Source organism: Salvelinus sp. IW2-2015, unplaced genomic scaffold (genome assembly GCF_002910315.2).
Source record: "Salvelinus sp. IW2-2015 unplaced genomic scaffold, ASM291031v2 Un_scaffold2401, whole genome shotgun sequence".
NCBI lineage: Eukaryota > Metazoa > Chordata > Actinopteri > Salmoniformes > Salmonidae > Salvelinus > Salvelinus sp. IW2-2015.
The window spans coordinates 16365-27659 of NW_019943723.1; the positions used below are offsets into that span (position 1 = coordinate 16365).

General features: G+C 42.2%; 1 long non-coding RNA gene across 1 annotated transcript in view; it reads right to left on the minus strand.

Annotated features, from left to right (window-relative positions):
• Positions 1–11295, minus strand: part of LOC112073872 (uncharacterized) — a 25484-nt gene that overhangs the window by 5414 nt on the left and 8775 nt on the right. The window contains exon 3 of the long non-coding RNA XR_011476705.1: positions 7374–7501. This is a non-coding gene — a long non-coding RNA (uncharacterized lncRNA). The remainder of the gene's footprint in view (positions 1–7373; positions 7502–11295) is intronic.

An 11295-nucleotide genomic window follows, 5' to 3' on the forward strand; every position in this document is an offset into this window, starting at 1 on the left:
AAGGAGAGATTAAGAAGGAAAAGAAAGAAGGGATAGCTGTGATACTAATCCAAGAAGAAGAAGAGGGGATAGCTGTGGATACTAATCTAAGAGGAAGAAGAGGGATAGCTGTGGATACTAATCCAAGAAGAAGAAGAGGGATAGCTGTGAGACTAATCCAAGAAAAGAAGAGGGATAGCTGTGATACTAATCTAAAGAAGAAGAAGAGGGATACTTTGATACTAATCCAAGAAGAAGAAGAGGGATAGCTGTGATACTATCCCAAGAGGAAGAGAGGATAGTGTGATACTAATCTAAGAAGAAGAAGAGGGAATAGCTGTGATAACTAATCTAAGAGGAAGAAGAGGATAGCTAGTGAGACTAATCTAAGAAGAAGAAGAAAAGGGATAGCTGTGAGACTAATCTAAGAAGGAAGAAGAGGGATAGCTGTTGAGACTAATTTCTAAGAAGAAGAAGAGGGATAGCTTGTGAGACTAATCCAAGAAGAAGAAAGAGGGATAGCTGTGATACTAATCTAAGAAGAAGAAGAGGATAGCTGTGATACTAAATCCAAGAATAAGAAAGGGATAGCTGTGAATACTAATCAAGAAGAAAAGAAGAGGGATAGCTGTGATAACTAAATCCAAGAGGGAAGAAGAGGGATAGCCTGTGATAACTAATCCAAGAGGAGAAGAGGGAATAGCTGTGATACTAATCCAAAGAGGAAGAAGAGGGATAGCTGTGATAAATACTAATCTAAAGAGGAAGAAGAAGGGATAGCTGTGATATCTAATCCAAGAGGAAGAAGAGGGATAGCTGTGATACTAATCTACAGGAGGAAGAAGAGGGATACTGTGATACTAATCCAAGAGGAAGAAAGGGCATAGCTGTGATACTAATCTAAGAAGAAGAAGAGGGATAGCTGTGATAACTAAATCTAAGAAGAGAGAGGGGAATAGCTGTGATACTATCTAGAGGAAGAAGAGGGATAGGCTGTGCATACTAAATCCAAAGAGGAAGAAGAGGGATAGCTGTGATACTAAATCAAGAGGAAGAAGAGGGACTAGCTGTGATACTAATCCAAGAGGAAGAAAGGGATAGCTGTGATACTAATCTAAGAAAGAAGAAGAGGGATAGCTTGTGAATTACTAATCCAAGAAGGAAGAAGAGGGATTAGCTGTGATACCAAATCAGAGGAAGAAGCGGGATAGCTGTGAGAACTAATCCAAGAGGAAAGCTGTCATATAACAGTACATTGTACACTCTTCGAAAAAAAATGTTTTGTCAGCAGTCCCCATCAGAAGAAAACCCTGTTTGGTTCCGTTGAACCCTTTATGGTGTCGATAGGAACCCTTTTTGGTTCCAGGTAGAAACATCTTACCAAAGGTTCTACCTGGAACCAAAAGGGGTTCTACTGGAACCAAAGGGGGTTCTTCAAAATGTGCTCCTATAGAGAAACCCTTTTTTAGGTTCTATATATACACCTTTTCTTCTAAGAGTGTGTGTCCAGGAACCGCAGAGGTGTGGATAATATGTTTACTAGTCCAAAATGGAGATAGAATTAGAACCACGCCGTAGGGCACTCAACTTCAGCATCTGTAATGTGAAAGAGATCTGTACTCAACTTCAAGCATCTGTAATGTGAGAGATTCTGTACCAACTTCGCATCTGTAATGGCGAGAGATCTGTACTCCAACTTCAAAGGCATCTGTAAATGTGAGAGATCTGTACTGCAACTTCAGCTCTGTAATGTGAGAGATCTGTACTCAACTTCAAGCAAATCTGTAATGTGGAGAGATCTGTTCTCAACTTCAGCAATCTGTAATGTGAGAGATCTGTACTCAACTCAGCATCTGTAAATGTGAGAGATCTGTACTCAACTTTAAGCATCTGTAATGTGAGAGATCTTGTACTCAACTTCGCATCTGGTAATGTAGAAGAGATTGTTCTCAACTTCAGCAATCTGTAATGTGAAGAGATCTGTACTCAACTTCAGCATCTGTAATGTGAGAGGATCTGTATCAACTTCAGCATATGTAAATGTGAGAGATCTGTTACTCAACTTCAGCATCTGTAATGTGAGAGTCTGTACTCAACTTCAGCATCCTGTAAATGTTGAGAGATCTGTCTGCAACTTCAGCCATCTGTATGTGAGAGATCTGTTAACTCAACTTTAGCAATCTGTTAATGTGAGAGATCTGTACTCAAGCTTCAAGCAATCTGTAATGTGAGAGATCTGTCTCAACTTCAGCATCTGTAAATGTGAGAGATCTGTACTCAAGCTTCAGCATCTGTATGTGAGAGATCTTACTCAACTTCAGCATCTGTTAATGTGAGAGATCTTGTTCTCAACTTCAGCATTTGTAATGGTGAGAGATAATGTAACTCAACCTTCAGCAATCTGTAATGTGAGAGATCTGTCTCAACCTTAGCATCTGTAATGTGAGAAGATCTGTACCTCAACTTCAGCAATCTGTAATGTGAGAGATCTGTACTCAACTTTAGCAATCTGTTAATGTGAGAGATCTGTACTCAACTTCAAGATCTTAATGTGAGAGATCCTGTTCTCAACTTCAGATCTCGTAATGTGAGAGATCTGTACTCAACTTCAGCATCTGTCATGTGAGAGATCTGTACTCACTTCAAGCATATGTAATGTGAGAGAAATCTGTACTCAACTTCAAGCATCTCTGTAATGTGAGAGTCTGTACTCAACTTCAGCATCTGTAAATGTGAGAGATCCTGTACTCAAACTTCAGCATCTGTAATGTGAGAGATCTGTACTAACTTTAGCATCTGTAATGTGAGAGATCTGTAACTCAACTTCAGCATCGTAATGTGAGAGATCTGTACTCAATTCAGCATCTGTAATGTGAGAGTATCTGTTCTCAACTTCAGCATCTGTAAATGTGAGAGTCTGTACTCAACTTCAGCATCTGTAATGTGAGAGATCTGTAACTCAACTTTCAAGCATTCTAATGTGAGAGATCTGTACTCAACTCAGCATCTGTTAATGTGAGAGATCTGTACTCAATTCAGCATCTGTAATGTTGAGAGAATCTGTACTCACTTCAGCAATCTGTAATGTGAGAGATCTAGTACCAAACTTCAGCCATCTGTTAATGTGAGAGATCTTACCAACTTCCAACTCTGTTAATGTGAGAGAATCTGTACTCAAACTTCAGCATCTGTAATGTGAGAGATCTGTTCTCAACTTCAGCATCTGTAATGTGAGAGATCTGTACTCAACTTCACGCATCTGTAATGTTAGAGTCTGTACTCAACTTCAGCATCTGTAATGTGAGAGATCTGTACTCAAACTTTAGCATCTGTAATGTCTTCACTATTATTCTAAAAATGTAGAAAATAGTAAAAATAAGAAAAAAAACCTGAATGAGTAGGTCTGTCAACTTTTGACTGGTAATGTAGATGTTGGGGATTAATGTGTAATGATGGTGGGCATAATGACGGAGATGGTGGGGAATTATGACGTAGAATGGTGGGGATAATGACGTAGATGGTGGACATAATGACGTAGATGGTGGACATAATGACGTATATGGTGGGGATAATGACGTAGATGGTGGACATAATTAAACGTAGATGTTGAGCATAATAATGTAGATGGTGGGGATAATGAGGTAGATGGTTGACATAATGACGTAGATGGTGGGATAATGATGTAGATGGTGTGCATAATGATGTAGATGGTGGGCATAATGATGTAGATGGTGGGCATAATGATGTAGATAGTGGGGATAATGACGTAGATGGTGGGCATAATGATGAGATGGTGACAGAATGACGTAGATGGTGGGGTAATGAATGTAGATGGTGGGGATAATGATGTAGATGGTATGACATAATGACGTAGATGGTGGGATAGATGTCGTAGATGGTGAGATAATGACACATATTGTGGGGATAATGACGTAGATGGTGGGGATAATGACGTAGATGGTGGGCATAATGATGTAGATGGTGGGCATAATGATGTAGATGGTGGGCATAATGATGTAGATGGTGGGGATAATGACATAGGTGGTGGGGATAACGATGTAGATGGTGGGCATAACGACGTAGATGGTGGGGATAATGATGTAGATGGTGGGGATAATAATGTAGATGGTGAGGATAATGATGTAGATGGTGGTGGGGATAATGATGTAGATGGTGGGGATAATGATGTAGATGGTGGGGATAATAATGTAGATGGTGGGATAATGATGTAGATGGTGGGGATAACGATGTAGATGGTGGGCATAACGACATAGATGGTGGGGATAATGATGTAGATGGTGGGGATAATAATGTAGATGGTGAGGATAATGATGTAGATGGTGGGGATAATGATGTAGATGGTGGGCATAATGACGTAGATGGCGGGGATACTGACGTAGATGGTGGGCATAATGACATAGATGGATGATGACGTAGTGGTGGGCATGAATGACGTAGCTGGTGGGCATAAATGATGTAGATGGTGGGATAATGACGTAGATGGTGGAGATAATGACATAGATGGTGGCATAGATGAATATGGTGGGGATAATGACAATAGGTGGCGAGGATAATGATGTAGATGGTGGAGATAATGACACATATTGTGGGGATAATGACGTAGATGGTGGATATGACGTAGATGGTGGAATAATAACGTAGATGGTGGGAATAATGATGTAGATGGTGGGTTAATTATGTAAATGGTGGGGATACTGACGTAGATGGTGGTCATAATCACGTAGATGGTGGTCATAATCACATAGATGGTGGGGATAATGATGTAGATGTGGGGATAATGAGTAGATGGTGGGGATAATGATAGTGGTGGGGGATAATGAATAGATGGTGGGGATAATGACGTAGATGGTGGGGGAAATTACGCAGATGGTGGGGATAATGAGTAGATGGTAGGCATAATGAAGTAGATGTGGACATAAACGTAGATGGTGGGGATAATGATGTAGATGATGGGAATATGATGTAAAATGGTGGGCTAATATGTATGATGTGGGTTAATGATGTAATGGTGGGGATAATGACATAGTGGGAGGATAATGATGTAGATGGTGGAGATAATGACTTTGTGGGATAATGAGTAGATGGTGGGATAAGATAGATGGTGGGACATAATGACGTAGATGGTGGGCATAATGATGTAGATGGTGGCTTAATTATGTAAAGTGGTGGGATACTGAGTAGATGGTGGTCATAATCACTAGATGGTGGGATAATGATGTAGATGGTGGGGATAATGATGTAGATGGGGGATAATGAGTAGTGGTGGGATAATGACATAGATGGTGGGGATAATGACGTAGATGGTGGGGAATTACGCAGATGGTGGGGATAATGATGTAGATGGTAGGATAATGAAGTAGATGGTGGACATAATGACGTAGATGGTGGGGATAATGATGTAGATGGTGGGCATAATGATGTAGATGGTAGGCATAATGATGTAGATGGTGGGGATAATGATGTAGATGGTGGGGATAATGATGTAGATGGTGAGCATAATGACGTAGATGGTGGGCATAATGACGTAGATGGTGGGCATAATGACGTAGATGGTGGGGATAATGACGTAGATTGGTGGGGATAATGATGTAGTATGGTAGGGATACTGATGTAGATGGTGGGATAATGATGTAGATGGTGGGGGATAATGGACAGATGGTGGGCATAATGACGTAGTATGGTGGGGTAATGATGTAGATGGCTGGGGAGTAATGATGTAGATGGTGGTCATAATGACGTAGATGGTGGGGATAATGATGTAGATGGTGGGAGATAATGATGTAGATGGTGGGGATAATGACGTAGATGGTGGGATAATGATGTAGATGGTGGGGATAATGAGTAGATTGGGGCATAATGACGTAGATGGTGGGGATAACGATGTAGATGGTGGGGATAATGACGTAGATGGTGGGATAATGATGTTAGATGTGTGGTGGATAATGATGTAAGATGGTGGGGATAATGATGTAGATGGTGGGCATAATGACGTAGATGGTGAGGATAATGATGTAGATGGTGGGCATAGACGTAGATGGGTGGGAAAAAAAACAAAAAAAATATAATATTAGATGGTGGGATAATAATGTAGATGTGAGATAATGATGTAAGAATGGTGGAAGATTTAGATGGTGGGTATAACGATGTAGATGGTGGGAATAACGATGTAGATGGTGGGGATAATGACGTTGAAGGTGGTCATAATGACGTAGATGGTGGGAGATAACTATGTAGATGGTGGACATAATGACTTAGATGGTGTGGATAATGACRTAGATGGTGGACATAATGACAAAAATGGTGAGGATAATAACGTTATTAGTGGGGATAATGATGTAGAGAGAAAGAAAGATCTTGTTCACAGATGATTCATGTTTACATACACATCCTGGTAAAAACTTTATTCAAAGTTAGTTAGTGCCATGTTGTCAACTCCAATAACACTAATAAGGTCTCATCCTTAATTAGATAGAACTCATCAAATGGAAAATCTTTAATCAAGAAATTGAGTGCATCAGCCTGTCTTGTGGTTATTATAAATCTTCCTATTAATATGCTGAAGCAGTTCCTTCATATATTATTTTTGAGTGCCAGATAATTACTTCTTATAAAATATGTCCACTCAATATTGTCTTCATTAATTAAGCCTGAAAAGTGTGATTATGGGTGTCAATAATATTTTAAAAAATGTTTAAAGAGCACTTTCACTCTTTTCATATATTTTTTTGTTTTATTTAGAATTCACAGAATCAAGCACCATAATGCATCATTTGGTATCAGGTTGTGACTAACAGCGATAATATATTTGAGTTATAAGTAACAAAGATATGCATTGATTACTACTTTGTTTATTTCTAAAATAACAGCTCCACTGGGGCTCTAGAGGACTGCCATATCTCTTACATCACTTCCTAGAGGACTGCCATATCTCTTACATCACTTCCTAGGTTCCTGCCTTTCTAGGGAGTTTTTCCTAGCCACAGTGCTTCTACATATGCATTGCTTGCTGTTTGGGGTTTTAGGCTGTGTTTCTGCATAGCACTTTGTGACATTGGCTGATGTAAAAAAGGGCTTTATTGAATTTGATTGATTAACTAGCAAAAAAAGGAAGGAAAATAACATTTGTTGGGGATTTCCTGGATTCATTTGATGTCGTTTATATCTCTAGAAGAACCGATTCAGTGTGTTAAAGTTAAACCTTCCCATCATGCTTCATTGTCTGGGCCCTCCTGCAGCGCTGACCTTGCATGCATGGGGATAGATATTGGAGTGAACACCCTCCCACCTAAATGAAAAGTGCTTGTAAAACCAACAGCAGCGCTGGGTGAATTGTGCGCCTCAGAGGTGAATTACATCACACAGGATTACCTTACCTTAATTTAGCCGTTACGGCTTTGTATCTGGAGACTCGGGCCATCAACAAGGGTAGGGACACTGCATCCAGCCAGCGCTTCTCGTACTTTGGTTCATTAGCCGAGGGTTTGGAGGGCGAGGATGGAGCCTACGTGAGTCAAATGAAGAAGGCAGTGAGGGTCTCCTCTCATTCACTGGCTAGGTCACTTTGATCATTGTGYATTCAAAGGGTCTTACTTTCAGTCCATTTTGCACACAAAAGGATGATATCCTTGTTTACTTACTGGATAAACTATTCATTATTAGTGATTAATGATCACTTATGGTAACCTAGTGAGCACATATTTAACGTACAATGTCCTGGGATTTCACAATGGCATTTACCCATTTGCCAATCATAGTACCTGGCACATATTCTTGAACAAATAATTTGCTTTCCCTCTGACCTAAGGCTATAACCAATCATGGCTACTTTCCACAGCGAACAATTCTCCCTTGTTCAATTTATGTAGAGACGCTCAATAATTACACTCGACTATACTTTGAAAGTTGAGTGGTAGAGATGACAAGAAATGTAATACTATCTGCACGTCAACGCGGACTAGAGGGACAAGGTCTCTGCTTACACCTAGGATCGTGGGAAACAAAAGCTAAGCTGCCACGCTTGTCCTTCGTAGAATTCCCTCTTCTATAGCTTGTGATATTTCGGAGGCATTTTTTAGAGGCATGTAAATTAATCAATAGGAAGACCTCCTGGGAGGCTATGAAAGGAAAACAATGTCAATCATTTCAATGCTGACGGCACCTAGAAGAGATGACAAGCTTAGAGAATTATAAATCACCTGCAGGCATGAAAACAAGAATGCTAAAGGAAGGGGGAAAAACTGTCTGGGATAATCATTGTTTTTGTGTGTGAACTAAGCAATTACAGAGCAGCATTTTTCACCCAGCAGTTTCAGCTACATCCATCAGTTGCAAGGAGAACGAGGTCAGAAAGGCCACTCCGCCTGGGGTTTCAGTATCTAGTCTACATGGTGCACGGTTGTCGACTGCTATTATATCAGTGTACAGAAGACACCAAACAAGCTAAAACATGTCATCTATGTCCTGCTTCCTCACTGTGAAACACACCAGAGGATGCATCATTGAACACTCCGGATACTGTACAATCCAGTGATCCAACGTGACGTGAGCAGTTTGTTGTGGCTTCAAGGCAGCTTTTCCTATTGCATGTTTTTCAACTCGGGAGAGTATTTTTTGTGTGTGTGAGGAAACTGGCCAGCTAATCGTGTTTGTCAGCCACCTGCCCTCTCAACCTCAGAATTTACTGTAGAGGACCCAGCTAGCTGACCCATTGTGATAACCCAGCCAGCTGACCCATTATGATAACAAAGCCAGCTGACCCATTATGATAACCCAGTCAGCTGACCCATTGTGATAACCCAGCTAGCTGACCCATTGTGTCACATTAAGTCAAACCTGACTTATTTATGCGTAGGTAACCATGTGTCCGAGTATATTATCCCACAGGTGAAATAAGTATGGGAATACAGTGATAATGCAGTTCACAGAGCTCAGTGCTCCAGGATTGTCTGGCTGTTACTGAAGATAACAACAGACTGAACAGATGCTGGGCTCAATCTCCTTCTAAAATCCAGCCTGCTCATGCCAAATATTTAATGTTGAAAGACTATCAGGGAATGAAGTATTTTTGTGAATTGAATCGGCTGCACTCGTTGATATTTTTTTTTAAAGTATGTTCAGTCAGGCATCCATACTGCGGTTAACAAAACGTGAATATGTAGCTGGCCTTTATAAGAATGTTCATCTGCATGGAATGAAATGTGTATGCTGGCAAAAGACTGTGTTTTAGGGCATTCAGATCACTGTGATGTAGGATGGTAAATCAGGCTCAATCTAGCTGCAAGACAAGGATTTGGCAAAGAAGTGGTTGTTCCACTGGATATCATAAGGTGAATGCACCAATTTGTAAGTCGCTCTGGATAAGAGCGTCTGCTAAATGACTTAAATGTAATGTAAATGTAATTTCCCTTAGATAATGATTTACATGTACTGTGTATATTTACATTAAGCAGCTACATCTTTGTGTATAATGTACCGACAGTCTCGGGTTTCAATACTACGCTCAGGTTCCACCTACTAGCAGACGTTATTGCTGGCAGGCACACCCTGATCTGTTTCACCTGTCTTGTGCATGTCTCCACCCCCCCCCCCCCCCCCCCCCACACCAGGGGTCTCCTATTTTTCCCCATTATCCCCTGTGTATTTATACCTGCGTTTTCTGTTTGTCTGTTGCCAGTTCGTCTTGTTTTGTCAGGTTTTACCAGCGTGTTTCCTGTTTTCTCCTGTTCTCAAGGTTTGTTTTCTAGTCTTCTTGGTTTTGACCATGCTGCCTGTTCTGACCCTGAGACCGCCTGCCGTTCTGTCCCTGATTGACTCTGACCTGGATTACGAACCTCTGCCTGCCCTAGACCTGCCCTTTGCCTGCCCCTTTGTTATAATAAACATTCTGACAATCGAACTGTGTCATATCCTGAGTCGTGATAGTACGAACTGGCCATGACTGACCCAGCAGACTCGGACCAGCTCCGCAACACCGTCTCCCTCCAAGGAGCCACCATTGGAAGACACGAGKAGTTACCGCATAACCTTGGCGGAATGCCATGACCTCGACTCCCTCATAGCCTTGACCAAAAGGATCGATGGGCGGTTACGGGAACGCAGCAGGGAGGGGAGGTCTGTTCCCGGCCACACAAGCTCGTACACAGGTTCCCCTTCCCCCCCCCGAAGAATCCCGGAAGTTCCGTATGCCTGCATTCCCGAGAGAATCCGGTCACACAAGTTCCCTCGGGAATCATCGAGGACTGTCGACTCACCTCCTCCGGAGCCCATTCAACTGGGCAGGGCTAGATTGGCTGCTGAGGAATGTTTACGCAGACTGAGCTCCAAAAGTTGTCTGTATTGTGGTACTTCAGGACATTACATATCCACCAAATCTCTTCAGGTGCTCATGGACTCTGGGGCCAACGGAAGCTTTATGGATGCTACCCTGGTGTCGGAGCTGGGCATCTCGGAGCTGGGCATCTCCACACAACACCTCTCCATTCCCATGGAATGGGCACACGGACGCTCTATTGACAGGGTCACTCACAGTACGGTTCCCATCAACCTGTGAGTGTCAGGTAACCACTGTGAGTCTCCTCATGTAACTGTGGTTTTGGGATTATCATGGCTCCAGAGGCACATGCCCCTGATCAACTGGGCTACGGGTTCTATCCTGGGTTGGAGCTCGTTATGTCATGCATATTGTCTCAAGGCGGAGCAGCCTGCCCCTGGGCGTCCTCCTGTGGGCTTGGGGAAAAGCCTCAGATCTCTCAGGTTTTTAACAAGGGCCGCGCCACATCTCTTCCTCTGCATCGACCCTAAGACTGCACCATTGACCTCCTCCTGGGCACTACGCCACCTCGGGGGCAGCTTTAATCCCTGTCAGCTCCGGAGATCAAGACCAGCAAAGGACCTTGTGAAGATGCTGGAGGAAACAGGTACAAAAGTATCTATATCCACACTAAAACAAGTCCTATATCGACACAACCTGAAAGGCCACTCAGCAAAAAAGAAGCCACTGCTCCAAAACCGCCATAAAAAAGCCAGATTACGGTTTGCAACTGCACATGGGGACAAAGATCGTACTTTTTGGGGAAATGTCCTCTGGTCTGATGAAACAAAAATAGAACTGTTTGGCCATAATGACCATCGTTATGTTTGGAGGAAAAAGGGGGAGGCTTGCAAGCCGAAGAACACCATCCCAACCGTGAAGCACGGGGTTGGCAGCATCATGTTGTGGGGGTGCTTTGCTGCAGGAGGGACTGGTGCACTTCACAAAATAGATGGCATCATGAGGGAGGAAAATGATGTGGACAT